Source organism: Manis pentadactyla, chromosome X (assembly GCF_030020395.1).
Source record: "Manis pentadactyla isolate mManPen7 chromosome X, mManPen7.hap1, whole genome shotgun sequence".
Lineage (NCBI taxonomy): Eukaryota > Metazoa > Chordata > Mammalia > Pholidota > Manidae > Manis > Manis pentadactyla.
The window spans coordinates 123004866-123023159 of record NC_080038.1 but is presented as its reverse complement, the minus strand read 5'-3'; the positions used below and the strand labels follow the sequence as shown (position 1 = coordinate 123023159).

The window sequence follows — 18294 nt, the reverse complement described above, 5'->3', positions numbered from 1 at the left end:
GAATTTTTTATCATTCACATTCCAGGGTGCCCTTGCTCCACCTATACCACCACCTCTTCTCATTTCCTACCCAACCCCACACCTAGGTTGTCTGTTGGGATCACTGATCTTTTTTTCCCCTCTCTCTCAGATGAGGAAAGTAAGGAACAGAGAGGTGGCCAAGTGACTTGCCCAAGGTCACACAGCTAGTGGATGGCTGAGCTGAGATTATAATGCAGATTTTCTAACTCTTGACACTTCTCTAAATTGTCTTCCTAACATAATCCTTCTTTTAACTTTCACTGGTATACAATGATTTTTTTTTCAGATTGAACAGTATCATTTTTATTTTATTTATTTATTTTTTTGTAGGAAGATGTCACACATTCACCGTTTGCCTTCTCTGTGCTATACTGTTTTCACCGTGCCCCCACACACACACCATGTGTACTAAACAAAATACCACTCAATCCCCTTCTCCCTCCCTCCCCACCCGCCCTCCCACACCCCTCCCTTTTGGTAACCGCTAGTTCCTTCTTGGAGTCTGTGAGTCTTACAATGATGTTATATTTGAAAAATCATGACAGCCCTGCCTTTTTTAACTAGAAGGGGAAGAGGAAGAAAAAATTCACAGCAAGTGAATTAAAAATGCAGTAAAGCATGAGTTTCAGGGACCACGATTAACAGTATCTTCCATTTAGTGCCTCCAATGTTAACCTGTCATTTTACTACCCTCTGATTTATAGTCAGGAATCAGCAAAACAAAGTCTTGAAGTCTTGTCACAGATCACAGTGTTGGAGATAGATCAAGCAGTTCTAGTCCAACTACCTCATTTTGCGGATGAGGAAAGTGAGGCCAAGAAAGGAGAAGAGATTTGCCAAAGGGGATGCAGATCCCTGATGGCAGAAGCAAGATGAGAATCTAGACTGCCAGATTCCCAGAGTGGGGTCTTTTCCACCGTGTTTTGAAACTTACTAGCAGAGTGTTGTACTAGGGCAACACCGCAAGTCTTATTATGTTACCATTTGCTGATACCTTTTTTCTCTAATTGTTTCATATATATGTCATATTACCCCAACTAGATTTTTTAAATGTGCGATTTTTTATTATAGAAGTTAAAATATAAAATTAATTCATGCTCAGTATAAAGAAAAATACTTTGAAAATATGGATAAGAAAAATCATCCAAGTAAAAGAATCACAAAAAGTTTAGTTTTACCATATGTACAGATTCCCATCCTACCTTTTAAATCCTTTACATTATATAGGAAACATTTTTCCAGACCCCTTGAATGTTCTTTGAAAATTTGATTTTTTTAATGTCTATAAATTATTTTACCTCATAGTGTCATTTTATCACCTATTTATATGCATGCCATGATTTTATATAACTATTACTCAATTTTGTACAATCAAGTGGATTCCTAATTCACTGAGGTTAACAATTATGCCTCAACCCCCTGTAACACTGCATCCTAGCACACATCTGAACACACAGTAAATACTTAACAAATCCTTGCTGACTGATTAGTTGCCTCGACCTTTCTGGAATGATCATTATTTTGCCCCCAGATAGGGCAACCAAAGTGAGAACCTGACCTTCCATCCTCTTTAAGGTACATGCTGTATATTTCAAGACAGGCAGTATAAGAATGGTGGTTATACTCACAAGTCAGACTCTCCGGGTTCAGATACCAGATCCTCCACTTCCTAAGTATATAGCCATGAGTGAGGAACTTTACTCCTCCAAGCCTCAGTTTTTCTATCTGACAAATGGGGAAAATAGTTGTGCCCTCCTCATGAGGCTGTGCTAAAAGTTAAATGATAAAATATATGGAAAGTACTTGGTATATAGTGAGCATTCAACAACTATTAGTTGCCATTGTTAATATTATATTTGTGAAAGGAATAAAGCACCAGACTTGGAGTCAGAATACCTGGGTTCTTGTTCCATCTCTAGCCCTATGACCTTGCATGAGTTATTTTACTTGTCTAGGTCTCAGTTTCTCCATCTGCAAAATGGGAGTAATAATACCTGAGCTGTGTACCTTACAGGGATTATATGAAGATTAGATGAAAGAATGAGTATGAAGGTGCTTTGAAAACTATGAAGTAAATCATGATTATTAAGTATATAAAGTTTGATATAATTTATGGCTGTCATAGGTAGGACTGAAGGTGCAGAAGGTACAGGAGACCAGGCTCAATGTACTGAGCCCAGAAAGGTGGTTCTGAAATTAAGCCCCTGGTACTGGAAATATAGACTGTTATTGGCAGAAGGGAACTTTGAGATCATGTAGCACAACATTTTAATGTTTTATATAAGAAAAGAGATTCAGAGAGGAGATAGCTTGAGTTCACAGAGGCAGTCACAGAAATGGGACTAGAATTCAGGTCTCCTGATTTCCTGAGCAGAATCCTAAAGCAATCACTGCAGCTTTTTATTTATTGACCATTGTCTAAAAGCAGATAAAGAAAAAATCCAGATATTTGTGGACTCCATGTAGGTAGGAGCTGATTATTGGAATTTTACTAAACAACAAGCCACATATAGCATAGCTCTACTATATTTTAAATGCCAACCACATTCCCACTGAGGGAGAAAAAGGGGGCGGGAAAGTGAGGGGGGGGTCCTCAGTCAGGTGGAGTCTGCGCCCTCAGACTTGGCCTGATTCCCAAGGGACTTCTGGTGTCCCCAGCAGTGACCCCTACAGCAGATGGCTTTTCTTCAATTATTAATATTTATCTTTGCAGTCAGTCCTCAGTTGTGTGTTTTGGAGAACTTGGTAAAACAGATGAAATTGCCAGTTGCTTGAAAATACAATTGCCAATTGTTTGAATGAAGTAAATTGATTACAGCCAGAGGACTATTAATTTTCCCCTGGCATGCATACAGCCTACATCAAGCAAGAGCTGCATCACGGATGGCAGGTCAGATATCACCTCATCCCCTGAATTATGTCCCTCCAGGTACTCAGTAAATATATGTGCTGGATACTTTCTTCTTTACGCTATTTTAACTGAGATGAGAGCACATAAACACGTCCATCTGACAACCTTTTCAAGTTCAACACCACAGAAGGTTATTTTTAAAAAGAAACAAGAATGGAGTTTTTCAATAGCAGACTCCAGAGGTGGCTACAAATGCTATCCAACAAGGCAGCCTGTTAAGAAACGTAGTGTGAAATGTGTCAATACGATAAACCCAAATGAGGTCTCACTATTCTTAGCTCCAGAATTTGGCAGCTTTCCCCAGCTGCCACTGGGGCCCAGAGTCCATCAAGGTTAACCTCGGACCCCAATCCTGACATGTCCCCGCTTCCTCTGTTCAGCTGAGGGAGACCCTATTGCCAGAGGAAGCTCCTCCTCACCGTGTCCTCTGCGCGGCTCCTACTGAGAGGGACTCCCTGCCTTGGCCAGGAAGCAGTGGGGGCAGGGAAGAGAACGCAGTTAAAAAGCAGTCTATCGGCCACAGAGATCACTAGCTGCTGCGTGTAAAATGTTCCCCAGGGGAGGGCCCGCCAGAATCAGGCCTCTCATGTCTGGAGTAAGTGGCCATAGTCTGAAGTCAGCAAGATGGATGGAAAAGCAAAATGACCTTGTTCACCAAGCCCTGTTGTGTTAGAACAAGGGGGTCCCCCTGAATGCCAGAAAGGAACAGATTTGGGGCAAGTCAAAGGCAGGCCTACTTTGTACAGCGGGAAGTAAACATACAGAATCCCTTAGCCCAGAGTTGGTGCCAGCCGAAAATGTAAGTCCCATCAGAGCAGCTTCAATGCATTCATGCTGTTGGGCACATCTTCAGTCTCTGAGCTCAAAATCAGTGAGGACAACCGGGTCCTCTGACAGCCTCTGTGAATGAGTCCTGAAAACATAGTCTCAGACTTGTGACTGTGTTCCTATTAGGCGAGAAAAAAAAAAGAAAAAAGAGGTGATTTAGGATTGGTTGGCTCAAACTGAGTTGCTAAATCTCGGGTTGGTTCAGAATTAAATTTTTCCACACATATGAGGGAGGCAATGTGCTACGGCAGTAAAACCTTGCCCTTGCCCTGCCACTGCTAACTAACTACGGGCCTGCCCCTCTCCAGGCCTCACCTTTTTCCATTTGTAAAATAAGGCCACTAGACTGGGTGACCCCAGAGGTCCTTCCTAGCTTCAAAAACACTTAATTCAGATGCTAGCACGAGGTTTCCTTGGGGAGTTTTGGGGGGCTCTGCCCCTTACCTTGCCCTCCCTTAAGTGTACTCAGAAGAAGCCCCAGGCCCCAGCATGATGGCCCACTTCAGACTGGCCTCCGCAGCAGAGACCCATGCTCTGGAACGTGTATTTCATGGCTGATTCCCCCACGCCCAAAGTCCCCAGCTATCTTGTAAGGAGCTAGACCTGGTTCTATACTGGGGTTTTTGTGTAGCGTTGTAGGCGAGTTTGGGCTCCAGATATTCGAGGCAGCCTCATGTGGGTTTTAAAGCTAGAGCTGACCTGGGTGAGAATTCTGATTCTGCCACTTGCAGCTATGCAACTGTCAGCAAGCTATGTAAACACTCTGTGCTTCGGTTTCCTCATTTAGGGAATGACAGTCACAATGCTGCCTCCCTTCTAAAGTGATTGTCAGGATTAAGTGAGAGAATTCATACCAAATGCTTAGCACAATGCCCAGCACATAGTAAGTGCTGTCACCAGTGGACGTACTTCTCTAGTCTCCACTACATAGATGTTGAGCTGAAAGTCAAAACCAGGAAATCAATCAATACTGAGCTAATAATCAAGACCATAAGAGGGTCCCCACGTTCTGGTCCCTCTAACAGCATATTTACAGTGTAACGGGCATTCTAGAAACAGCACAGGCCAACAAGAGAGCTATTTCTGGTGGCGTTTGGGTTACCCCTGAAATCATACCACTTAGATGGATGCTACTTTGCCCTCCCTGTGGAGCCCTCCCGCCTGTGGGGATCCCAAAGGGAGACAGGACTCAACAGGCGATTCCTTGATGTGGCTCATCCACTCGTAGTGCTGAACAGTGTGTTACCTTTCCTGTTCAGGGTGTAAAGTTAAACTGTGAGGTGAGAACAATGCCACTGAAGTTGCCACTATCTCCTCCCTTTTGGGTTCTTAGTGAGCACCACAGAGAAAGTACAAAGCTCAGCCTGGGTGTGCACAGTTGGGAGAGGGCGGCTTGAGCCCCTACTCATTTTAGAGACAGGAGATAAAATAACAAGATGAAGCTAAGATGGAACAGCATCAAAGCTGGTGCAGTTGCAAGAAAGGTTAATAAAGGATCATTACTTCCTTCCTCAGGCCCTGTGTTCTGCTGTGTGTTCAGGGGTCCGGGAAGGTGGAAATAGGTAGCACATAGACTCAGCTGAGCTTAATGCAATTCCAGTTGAGCACTGTCCTGGAAACTCACAGCTCACTTACACAGGGTTACCTAAACACAGTTTTTCTTCTTAGGCTTTTCTGAGTGAGAAGCCCTCAACCTTTGGGGGAAAGACCCCAGTAATTAATTGTGATACATGCATGAACATAAATGTGCCTTAAGAGTTTAATGGCTCCAGAAAGGAAGTAAAAACACAGAGATTATCCCTCAAGGTATGTTCGGGTGCAGTATGAGGGAGGGTGAGAGAACTGTGACCTGCACTGACTGATGGCACTTTACTGGGCACATGCATGGATGAAGGCTGGTGTGATATCCACTTCACAGTAAGGGAGGCAAGGCAGATGTTATCACTGTACCCATTTTACAGTTAAAGAAACAGAGGCTCTGAGACCTTAAAGTGTTTTTCCAGTAAGTGGCAGGGGTAGGACCCAATCTGTCTCCTCATCTTGAGCTCTTTCCATTCACCATGATGTTTCCATTTAACCAGCATTGTAAAGGAATGAGTGGTTCTATGGAAGCTAATTTTCCAGATAATTGAAGCACATATCTTTCAGCCATGCAAGTGCTATTTTTATTTTAACCATTTCTGAAGAAAAACTTTCTACAATGCATCCCACACCTCCACACCTTATTATGCAGAGGATACAGATTACTGTGCTTTTAATCTGTCTATTTTCATAGCCTTCTATCTCTTCTCTCCCTGTGAGGCTGACAACGTTCAATACTTCCTAGGTTACTGAAGATAACACCCAAGAAAAAGGTGCTCCTAAAAGCAGGCGTACCGAAATGTGATAGCTGACAGTGCAGGAACAGCATGCAGAATGGCCAGCTCTAAAGGTAGAGCAGTCGGGGGCTATTTAGTGTAGGGACAAATAGCCCTGAGACACCAAAGAGCACAGCCAGCACCAGAACTGCAGTTCCCCACATGGACCTGGAACCATCAAATAGAACCCTGAATTGTGTTGATTCTGTCACATTGGTATACCGTGGGGAAGGGGTGACAGAAGAGGCCTATCCCAGCTGGGAGGAGTATTTATTTCACTGATATTGTTTAGAATTGCCTGTTCATTGTGATAATAAAAGGCAGACTTTTAGACGGTTTATTACTGTCTTTAAATTCTCTATGTACAATGCACCCCCTTACAGTTTGCATCCAGGCAGAACCATCTCACCACCCTGCCTCACCTGTGTTTAAAAAGGCAGGGAGAGGGTTTTCCATCTTAGGTTTCCATCCCAAAGGGCTCAAGAGTTGGTGTGTCTAAATGGGCAAATCTTCACTGAACTGAAGAATGTGTCCCATGTGAGATGCATGGCAAATGACTGTGTTAGCTGGTCACTTCCCTTTCCTTGTCCCACCTTTAATTTCAAAGAAATGAAACCCACTACAAGCAAACCCACCAGATTGCCATCCTATTGGCCCGCTGTAATTACTTGGATCTTTTCAAGTTCCGATCAGAATGGGCTCTGCTTTGCCTCCTCCACCTCTGTCTCCTCTGACCCAGTGAAATTCCCCATCTTTCATCCTGTCACTTAGCTAATGGTGTGTGTCCCTCTTGCATACATTCCAGAGTCACTGGCTTCTTTCCCTAGTGGAGTCGTCGGTGAGATGCTCGGCAGATGGCTCACTGGCTGCTGTTCTTGTCCCCTCACTGCAGCAATCTGTTGTTCTAAATCAAAATGTTAATGAAAAATAAAAGAATGCAGTGCCAATGTCTGCCTAGTTTAAATTAGTACAGAGTCATACCTTTTGAGGCAGTTTTTACTGGCACAGGGTTCTCTGTACAGGTTACCATACATGTTATTTTTTCTCTCTCTCTAAAATTAAGCACTTTCATTCATCTGAGTCTCTCTTGGTACCCCCCAACCTGTCTTTTTAATAATAACGAAGGCTGAACCAACAGTCGATTTCGGTGTTCCAGAAAATGGCATCTCACCTGGCAGAGCATAATTTTGAGAGATATTTTATGGGATGTCTAATTATAAACATGGTTTGATTAGATGCTGTTTTCAATACTGGAATGACATGTTTACTAAATGCTTGGAGTGCAACTCTTAGTTAGGCACAGCGTTATTGAAATCTCTTTCAATCCATTTGTTTTAAAACTGCTGGCAGAATCATTGCTAATTTGCTACTTTCGTTACAAGTACTTCACTTTCTATGCACTCAGCCCAGTATTCATTTCTGCAGCAGCAAGAGGACCACTCCCCTCTCTGAAGAAAATGTATGTGTCTGTAAGATTACCTATGTGAGACAAATTTTCAAATGCAATTTAGAGAAGGGATCACAGTGATGTTAACACACCTGGTTGAGAGGACATGGCCTCCATATTTTAATTTGCCAAAAATTCTAGGAACCAAGCAAACAGCATTTTCAAACAACAGCCAAAGACCACACACACCTTCATTGTTCTTCCTATGAACACTAAGAGCCAACACAGAGCTTCCTGCACAGCAGGCACCCTTCTAAGTGGTTTACACTTACTCTTTCAATCATCAGAACAACACTATGATTTAGGTCTATTTCACAGAAGAGAAAGCTGAGGCAGAGAGAGGTCAAGTACCTTGCTCAAGGCTTCACAACTAGTAAGTGGCAGAGTTGGAGATGAACACAGCTGGCCTGGCCCCAGAGCCTTCTCTTTGAACCACAATACCATGCTATACTGTGCTGGAAGTGCCACAAATTCCGATCTCCTTAGAAATAAGCTATTGTTTTCTTTCAGATCTGTAGGCGGTTTTCTTTGCTCAAACTGCTTGCTGTGCAAGTTAGAATTAGGCTTCGACTTCAGTGGGGCTGGCTCCTTGCTAACTGCATGTGGTCTTTGCATGTGTCACTGCCATTAAGACTAAGGTGAGTCAGGCAAATCAAGCTGAGGCAGCGGACAGGCAGGAGAAAGGCCTAGGTTTTCAGGTGGCAGGGAGGGTGCTAGTCACTAGAGCAGTCATCTCAACACTGTGCACTAGTCCACCCAACTCCTGACAACAGAAGGCCAAAAGAAGTAAGTCCCACATAGCCCCCATCTGCACCAGTTGACCAGGCAGGGACTCTGGGGGACATCTTCCCCAACCCCAGCACCCTACTCAGTCTCAGCGCTTTACCTACAGGCAGAGCCACCACACGAACCGAACCTCATTGAAGTCCAGCCTTTTTCCTGCTGGTCAGAAGCAGGATCAACTGGAAAAGCAAACAATAAGAGTGGGTTCTCTCTAATTAAATGTATGCATCCCAGGCCTAGGGATTTACTGGGGTATCACACTGTTCCAAACAAAAAGCCCCTAGTGAGAAGGGATTGAGTGGAGAAGCAGTTGTTTCCTGTGCTAAACCTCACTTCAGTGGTTGTATTTGTCTGGCTTTACCAGGGACTAAATGAAAATACAAGTTTGGAAAATAATAGTACCAGGCAGCAGGGTATATACATTGAACAGAACTCTGGGCTGGGAGTCCAAAGTCCTGGGTTCCAGCTCCCGCTCTGCTCTGACAAACCATGACCTGTCTGGGTCTCAGTTAGACCCTTTGTTAAATGAGAGGCTTAGAATAAATAGGCCATGTGGGCCCTCCCAACATTAAATATTGTCTGATTTTAGCTCCCCTACCTCCACCTTTTAATGAAAGATGATTCTTCTCCCTGAGAAGCAAGGATACTCAAGATGACCTGACCAAATGAAGCAGAGATTTGAGCTATTTGGGGGTGTTTCTGAGCAACCAACTCAGACCACTGGAATCACAAAGTAGATTTTTTTTTCCTGGTCTCTCCCAGTTGATATCACTAGATAATTACTTACCTCTCTGAGTCATCAAATCATAGGCTCATTGAATCTGTGGGATGGAAAAGACCTTAAAGGTCATCTTTTCCCACCTCCCTATAGGACTGGGCTCCCCTTTGTCCAAACATAGCCAGTCTAAGCCTGGGACCAGTGCCAGTTTTATATATAAGCAGAAGAGGTGCAGCTTACCTGGCTGGATGTCACAGGTGCTGGGTTGACTCCTGTGACCCTCGCCCCCAACAGTTCTTCCTCCTGCTCATTGATGCCAGAAGCCCCTTTAACAGAGGGCCTAGACTTTCACTCTACACTGATAATATGTAAGATGCAAATCTCTTTCAAAGAGATGGCACTATCTAAATTCACATCATGATGCATGTGACTCACATAGCAGATCCTTTCATGAAAGCAGATTTCAGTAGGAAAGAGAGCTCACAGATACAGAATTCTTGGAGAGAGTCAAACGGACTTCAGTGATAAGGAAAAATTATACAGATGGGAGGAAGACCTAAAGTGGTAGCCTAACAGAATGTGTAGCAACTTGGAGTCAGACTTGGGTTTACATCTCACTGATGCTGAGAATTAAATGAGGTCATCATGCAAAGGCATAATTGCAGCATACTTGATATAAGTATGTTTTCAGCACTAAATTCTGTGTTGTCATAGACTGGTGATGTGGATGCCCAGTTCTGCAGCCCCCAGTAATCCTTTCAACTGTCTTAACCATCCATGGAGCTGACTGAATATCTGCCTCAAGCACCAGCCAGAGTATCAATTGTTAAGCAACTGAAATGCCAACCTAGACCTTGATCAAGATTTATAGCCACAAATAGACCAGCTCCATAATTTCAGGGGAGTCATGTTTTTAAGCCCATCCACCTTAGCCCAGTTAACAGGAATTCAGAGTGATTTCCCTAATTAATTAGCTGCAACCAGGAGTAAACATACTCAGTGGCTTTCTTGAAAGAAACGTCCCAAACCTTACTAAGGGAGAAGAAAGGTAACAAATGAAGTATTGCAGGTTCAGTATGAGATTTTAGGTTCATAGGAAGGTACCAAGTCCTTATGCTTGTCAAAGTAATTACAGGAAGTTTGGGGGTTGGCCTCTGGTCAGTCATACTGCTGGATAGCCTTGAAGTCTCAATCACTTGACTTCTGGCCTGTGCCCTTCCTTCTACATGATTAGGTTGAATGCTGTCAGGCTTGGGGTTGGGTCTTACTGTGTTTTTTTTTTTGGAAGGTAGTTCTCTGGCTTGGAGGGGCAAAGAAACATTTATTATTCTCAGTCATGGAAACATGACAAGTTTGGGGTTCACACCTCCTTTTCAAACCATGCTCAAAGCTCCATATTAAAAGAATTATCATTCTTTCAACCTGCTATGTTTTTGACTTATGCTTCCTCCTTTTGCTTCTTCAATTCTTCCAATCTGAATTGCTTCCATTTTCTATGTCACAATCTGTCTCCATTTGTATCCCACAATCTGCTATTTTCACTAATCTACCAATATTTCTCTCTTGAGTTCACCAGTGAGATCCTCCTTGCCAAATCCAAGGGCAGTATTTCAATTGTCATCCTCAGTCTCTCTGCAATGATGCTGTGGTTTTTCTACCCTCTTCAATTCTTCCTTTCCTTAGCTTCTGCCGACACTGCACTTTCTGGATTCTCCTGACTTTCTACCTGTTCCATTTGTAGCATCAGGAAAATCATCTCTCTCTTCTGGGCTTTAGTTTCTTCATCAGTAAAATGAGGGGTTTCAACAGGATAGCATCTAAAGTCCCTTCCCTTCTAACATTCTATGACTCTGTGAGTCAATGAGATATACCTAACATCCTTTATTTTACCTCAACATGTTGTAGTGTTTTTAATATTGAAGGTTTTATAGCTACCACCATCTACTTTAGTGGTCCAATAATTGGTATGAGTGTCTAAACTTCATAAAGCTAGGCCTTTGCTGATTTATACATATGTAATCCATGTTTGCTTTCCATCTTTATCTAAGAATACATATGTTTGAAATACCTGGATACTACACTCTGCCTTTCTTGAAAATACAAGATACATTCTAGGACAATATACTATTGCCTATACTTAATATTAAAGTCCTTTGAAAATGTATATGGGTCAGAAATCATTCACTTTGTTTTATTTAATCTGGCTATTTAGAAAACAGTTTTTTAACCCAAGCAAAGGCATTGTGACCAACCACAAGTGCCAGAATTTGCCAACATCATCAAAAAAGAGCTACAAATAATCTCTGACAGTTTAACACTGAATTCCTATTATACAGAAACAGACTGTAGGAGTGGAATGAACCCTGTGAGTCTCCATGTGACATGGCTTGAAGACATTGAGGAGGACATAATATTACAACACAAGTTCTACTGATAAATTTTCCTTTACAACACATACTTTGGGTGCTATACATAACACTTTCAAGAGAGTTGCCTGAGACCCCAGGGCAAAAGATTAACAATCCACATCCTAAAAGCCATCTCTATAAATCCTCTGAATAAGAAGTTTCTCTTGTCCCAATTAAAAGGCAGTAATGCAATGTCAGTCTTGAGAAAGTCAAAAAAAGCAAACTTTGAGTGTACATAGTAGAAAATGCCTGCCTAGCCTGGTGAAAGAAACCAGTCAGGAGTGGGGATGAGTCCTCAGGCTGCTCCCAAGGATAGCCACATAACAAAACCAGCCTTGGAAAGGAAACATGTCAGTCTCTCATCAGGACATGATATATTATCATCCTTCTTCTAACGGGAGGAATTCAGTGACTTGCCCAAAGTCCTTAGAGTCAGTGGCTAAATCACCCAGCCCCCAAATCTCTGTCAAAAATTCAGAAATGGTTAATTCACACAGAATGTGACAACAGCAGGCTGCCACTCTTCCTATGCCTCTCTTCCTCCCCCTCCCTCCTCTTTCCTCTCACATACCTACACCACATACCACTGTAGTGGTTCTCAAAAACCTGCTTGATGGGCTGATTTTTATTGTATCAAGTAGTTTTGTTATCAAGCATTATCAGGGACTGGAACATTCAAATCAATAGACTTGGGTATTCCAGTTACTCAAGAACCACTAAATACTCCATGTAAGGTTTACCAATTTTTAAGAAAATAAGATTTACTTATGATGCTGCACATAAACTTACTTTATTTCATTGATGATTCAGCACTGCCCTGGAAGGACTTCATGTAGTTAAGTAAAAGGTACCATCTTTGCAATGACAGGACCATGAAAGTATGTTCTAGGCAAATCAACTGATCCTAAGGTCTCTGGGGAAAAAAACAATGTAGATCATTGTATAAAATGCAAAAACAAAACAAAAGAGAAACAAAAAATCCTACCTTGAGATTGCAAACCACCCTGTATTTCCTTTATTTTCAAATGGGAAATCCCAACATTCTGCTCTTAGAAGGCATAATGTGGTATCTCATTTTGAAACTCAGAATGTTTACTTCTGTAGAAACATCTTCATCTTTAGGGTCTTTCAGATATTACCCTTAAAGGTCATTTTTACTATATTGCAGTGTCACAACTTCAGGTTTAAATAAGCTTGACAAAATGCCAACTTATCTACCAAGAGCTTCAGGTGATATGTTGCCAGCAACAAAGAGTTTGCTGTTATGTGCCAAAAGTTGTATTTAGGTTTCTGGTGCAAATTAGCAATTACTTATAATATTTTATAAAAACAAGAAATCATCCCTACCGTCTTCTATCCAAAGTAACACCACCATTTGTTCTATTAGTTGGGGAGCTTTTGCAGTGCTAAGGAGAGAATGATGGGCAATATATAGTATCAGTAATAATGGCCACTAACACTGACTTCTTATGCTGTGCCAGGCATTTGCTAAATGCTTTTACGTGTATTATGTCATCTAAATCCATACAAGAAACCTATGACGTTGCTACTTCTGTTAGCCCCATTTTACAAATAAGGAAACGGAAGCCTAGAGAAGTGGAGGTATCTACAGGATCTTTTGTTCAGACAAATGACTGAGGTGCAGAAACACAATTAGAATTGCACTAGTTGTTTCTTATGAAGAAGCATTAATATTTAGTGAGCATCTACAATGTGCCAGGAACTGGGCCAAGTGCTTTACATAATTTGCTTCATTTAATACTCCCAGCAACCTTATGAGATTGTTATTTTTAAACACACTTTACAGATAAAGGGAAGAGAAGTTTAAAGAAGTTAAGAAATTTTCCTAGGGTCATGCTACTAGTGAGGGCAGAGCTGGGCTATCAATTTAGTTCAGTCCTAAAGGTCATGCTTTTTCCCCAATGAAGTAAAAGTCAAACCAGCAAAAGACAAAATACATTTGATTTAATAATGAAGTCCATATTCTGTTCCCTTGGAAATGAAGCATTACTCATGAAAACCAATCCCAAAGTCAATGCCATGAGTAAATTCCATTTCTCCTATACACAGAGCTTTCCATCCTATGGAACACAGGGTGACAGTATTCCTATCGCTTTTAGCTTTCAGAGCAGTGACTGGGAACAGGTTGATGCCATTCTCCAGAATTATTTCAGGCCAAATGAAGAAAAAAAAATCGAAACTAAAAGTAAAATTCTCTAAACTGACCATTTGTAGCAGGACAGCTTCCTCTGAGATGATGAATTAACTCTTCCATGCCACTAAATCTACTCCTTAGTACAAGAAGCCAGTCCCTCTAACTCTCAGTGGCCTGAAAGGTTTAACAGTCTCTCCAAATAGAAACACTCTATCAGCATTTCTCAGAGAAATCCCTTGGAGCAATTGTTAAAAATACAGATACCCAAGCCCAACCCCTGAGAGCAGGCCCTGTGAATGTGCATTTTAACAAATGCCCCAGATCATTTACACATACACATTAAAGTTTGAGAGTCACTTCACAAACTGAGGCAACTCTTCTCTTTCAAGCCTTACTAGTTCCAAATTTGGAATGCTTGGACACAGATAGCTGAATTTATTTTCACCCTACAAGGAAGGAAAGGCTCCTTTAAATTAATTAATATTAACAAGCTACTTAACATAAGCTATTAAGGTACCTTAGAAGCAGTTAATGGCAAACAGAGGGTTAAGGTTAGTTCACATCCTTCTATCTATTCATTACAGCAGGACATAGGATCTGGAACAGGTCCGTGCAAAAATCTCAGCAGCCCTCCGTTAGCCTTTGAAGGTCCCTGAACAAAGTGCAATGTTCACCTAAGAACATTCTGTAACTCAGACTGTACCCTCATTATGACTGAGCTTAACTTCAATGTAGCCCCAGATAATGAAGTTAACTATATTTCTCCTCTCACAATTGAGATCAAGTCCAAAGCAAGAATAGAAGCCTCTGTAATAAATAGCAATTAGCACCTGTATACCAGGCGCTATTACAGACATGAAATATTACTGGATTACAAGATTCCATCATGAGATAATTTTTCCTTTCTGTAACCTCCTCTTGAACATTCATAATGTGCATGAACCTATTAAGAGCTCCGAGAAGGCCCACCTGCAGGAAAGAAATCAATTTCTTTTTAACTCAGAGTTACCAAACCTACTATAATATGCCCCTTTTATGAGGAAAATCTCCTAACGGACACTTTCAGGATATGCTGCTATGCACCAGTGTTTCTCCAAGTGCTGTCAGTGAGACACTCCCAGGGTCTAATGAGGATTCGGTGCTCTCAAAGTGTTGTGTGTGATGTTGAAGTGCAGTCACAGGCCCTGCCTCCAAGGGAGGAGCGGGGGATAAGGAATCTGCATCTTTAGGTAACTCTTCAGTACACTGCTCTAGACTGTTACAGAAGAATCAGTGGTTGCTCCAAAAGTGACAACTGGGGGAAACCTTTATAGCTACATCAGCAAAGTTGGCTATACGAGGTGACTACATTTTGACACTAGATATTTCACCAGTCTAAAACACTGGGCCCTTTGCAGGGGGAAAACACATGTTCTTAAGTAACTGAGGTCCAGAAACAGCACACAGACCAAGCCCAGCTAAATGCTCCCCAAAATTCTGCTGCCACTTCAGGATATAATAGAACATAAGTGGGCTGATCTGCTCTACTACTTGCTAAATTGTAGGATTTTAGGAAAGTCACTTTACCTCTCTGACTCTGTTTCCTTATCTGTAATATGAGAATGATCACCCCGACCCCAGAGTGCCACTGTGGGAACTAAATGAGGCAGTACATAGAAATTTTCTGTTACAAAGAGGGAGCTTAAATAAATGTTCGTTCCCTTCTCCACCTCTCCCGGCCCTCTGGTTGTGGTATAGCACTGGGAGGTGTGCTTAACGGGTTCACAGGTGCCGGCTGGGGGGTGGAAATGTTGCCGCTGGTTTTGGAGTAGCTACTCTCTTCCAAGGGTAGTTTTCTTTCATGAGCCCCCATGTCAGTGATACAAGGTCAAATGCAAGGTACTCAAGTAGCCACTCAATTCAACTCAGTGAACTAGGAGTCAGCAGGCGCTGGGGTACACAGAGATGAAAAGGCAAGTTGTGCCCTGAAGTTGCTCGTGGCATAGCAGTGAAAATACCTAGTGTGCTTCGTGTGGCATACAGTGGGAACTCTTTTACTGGGAGCCAGAGAGAGGAGTGTGGCTGGCCACAGAGGCAAGCCAAACTAATGCAAAACGCATTATGGCTGAGTGAAATCAGAGAGCCCAAGGACACCCAATGTCATCTTTATCTACCCAGGAAAGCCAAGCGCTGACCTAACCCAGGGCTGCAGTTCCAGGGCTCGGGTCCAGCAGCCCGCACAAACCCAGTCACAGGCTGCTCTGCATTTTGTGTTGTGCTACATATAGGGCAAAGCCAGTAGAGCAGAGGTGACCGCTGCCCTCCAGGAGGAAAATCACTGATGAAGGCAAACCTCTAGAGCACATGAAAATAATCGAAAAGTTAGCACTGAGCAAACAGATAAATACCACAGTCACATCATTCTCTTCTCAGATTCCTGTTCATTTTTCTCGGAGATGGAAAAGCTTAAAAGAGACCAAAGTACGTGAGCCTCAGGTCCCCAGCGAGCCTCACCTCCGCAATCCATCAAGAGAGGTGGAGATTCTTGCCACTATGCTCTAAAACACTGGTTTCGCCAGAGGTGCATGACAATCAGTGGTGAGAATAATTGGAATATGGCTTTCCTAACATTTCTTCCTCCTTTTAGCAATTCTTGATATTTTGTGTGAGAGGTGAGGTTCCAGGAGGCTTGTATGGACTATTTCCTCTCCTGTCAGTGCTCCCACTGGGCCTTAAGCTTCTTTGGTCAGGGGGACAAATGACAGGCAGCTGCTGCCGGGCCCCTCTCCACTGGCATACATCTCTTCCCGTACAGAGCAGGCTTTGGGGATGGACAAGCTTGGACCCCTCAGAGGTGGAGAGGAGGGCCGTGGTTGAGAGGCAGGACTGGAGGACTCGCCTTCCATTTAACCCTCAGCCAAGCCCCTCCCCTGCCCCAGGAGCAAGCATGCAATCATAAAGGCTCTATGAATAGCACAGGGCTTACTTCTCAATAGGAAAATGAGTGGTGGGGAAGGGGTTGTATTAAGCAAACATTTTCCCCCTGATTTTCTTCCAGAAATGTGTCTAGGAAGAGACAACACTGAAGAGCCGTATTTGAATAAATGCTTAGACTAAACTATGTAAGCCATCACAACGGAAAGCCTAAATGAGGTTTAAAGCTCTGGATTAGTCTCAGCCATTCAGCCTAAAATCCACTGGACAGCTGTGCTTCATTCCTAACATCTAACTCTTCAACTAGCCTTTCAGCACTATCTGACGCTGCTTAAAGGCAAAAGGTGCTGACAGGGACCATGGACATTTCTGCAATGCCTTTTTCTCCCAGCAGAACAAATAGTGTTCAGATCTTGCAAAGCTAACAAAAGCACAGCATAGGTCACCTGTAAACTCCCCCTCATCAGAGACCTCCCTGAGCCAGCAAAGTCAAGGCCATGAGCTCAGGCCCCTCAGAAGGTCGTCAGAGAGGACAATGAGTCTGCAGAATGAGTCAGGAGAATTGAGAAAGCCCAGCCAGTCCCCAGAGCCAGGCCTCTCATACGGCAGCCAAGGAAAAAACTCTGTAAGAACCGGGAACACCCGGATAATGTGGAGAAGAGGGTGGAGAAAAGCAGCAACAGAAAGACAAAACTTCCTGTCCTGAGCATCGGCAAAGAAGGAAGCAAGCCAGATTTCTCCCTGACACGATTCATATCCCACTTGCAATCTCCTTAGCCTTCCCAAAGTACCCGAGGCCCCCAGACTGATGCCAGCTGGTCAGGCACTGCCTGCCACCCTCAGGTCTCCACCTCCCCCAGCAGGCCCACCTGCCCCAGACCTTCCCCAATATCATCCCGCTGTCTTTCAAAGCACTGTCTTGTTCCTTCCTCTCTGCTCTGGCTTCAGGATAACTGATGCGGGCCAGTGCACCAATGGCTATTCATGGTGTGGTCCCCAGCAGGGTCACACACTGGCAATTAGACAGCAGTTTTTTACCAGCAGAGTGCCTTTACTCCAAACAGTCTATGTAGTGAAGGATTTCCAGGGAAGGGGGGCCTCAGGCAGAAATCCTGGAGGTCCCCACATTCAGCTCCATGTGAAGGAACTCTCCCCTACCTCCTTTTTAAGTATAAGCCAGCCCAGCAGACATCCACGTCAGCCAAAGCCTAAACCAAATTAGCTCACAGAATACCAAGGTACCTCCTTATGGGGGCCCCAAGATGCACGAACTTCATCTGAACTATTTGTAACAGGTTGCAAACTGCTTATTTGCGATACCATTGCTTGGGGGTATGGGGGATGTAAATACTGGAGTTAAGAGAACTGGCCCTATTATCAAACTGAGAGGAAGGGAATTGTTTAAGCAACCACAGTATGACAAAAATTGCCCACTTGGAAGTTTCTGAAAACCTTACATTGCTCCAAGGTTCTAAATAAGAGAATGTAGAAACTGGGAGGCCTGCCCAAGGCATCAGCTCTGTGCACCTGACACCTGGGAGGGGGAGGGAGCGGGTGTCCGAGGAGGCTTTGCTGGAAGGAAGCAGGTGGTGGGTGATTGGCCATAGAGGCCTTGTCTGAGACAACTGAGGATGAGAGAAACACCTGGCATTTAGGTCATCCATCTTATTAGGGGCTGAGTACACCATTTGATTGTGATGGGTGGGTCTAACTTCCTAGCATACTGTGCTGAGTTACAGCTGAGTTTTTAGAG

General features: G+C 43.2%; 1 protein-coding gene and 1 long non-coding RNA gene across 8 annotated transcripts in view; one reads left to right on the top strand and one right to left on the bottom strand.

The window, feature by feature from the left end:
* The window catches only part of GRIA3 (glutamate ionotropic receptor AMPA type subunit 3), a 260360-nt gene that overhangs the window by 15648 nt on the left and 226418 nt on the right, over positions 1 to 18294 (top strand). The window lies entirely within an intron of this gene.
* LOC118910025 (uncharacterized) lies at positions 509 to 16481 on the bottom strand. The gene is made up of 3 exons (XR_005023810.2): positions 16122 to 16481; positions 12263 to 12386; positions 509 to 3879 (listed from the first exon to the last, which is right to left on the bottom strand). It is a non-coding gene; the product is annotated as an uncharacterized LOC118910025 (long non-coding RNA).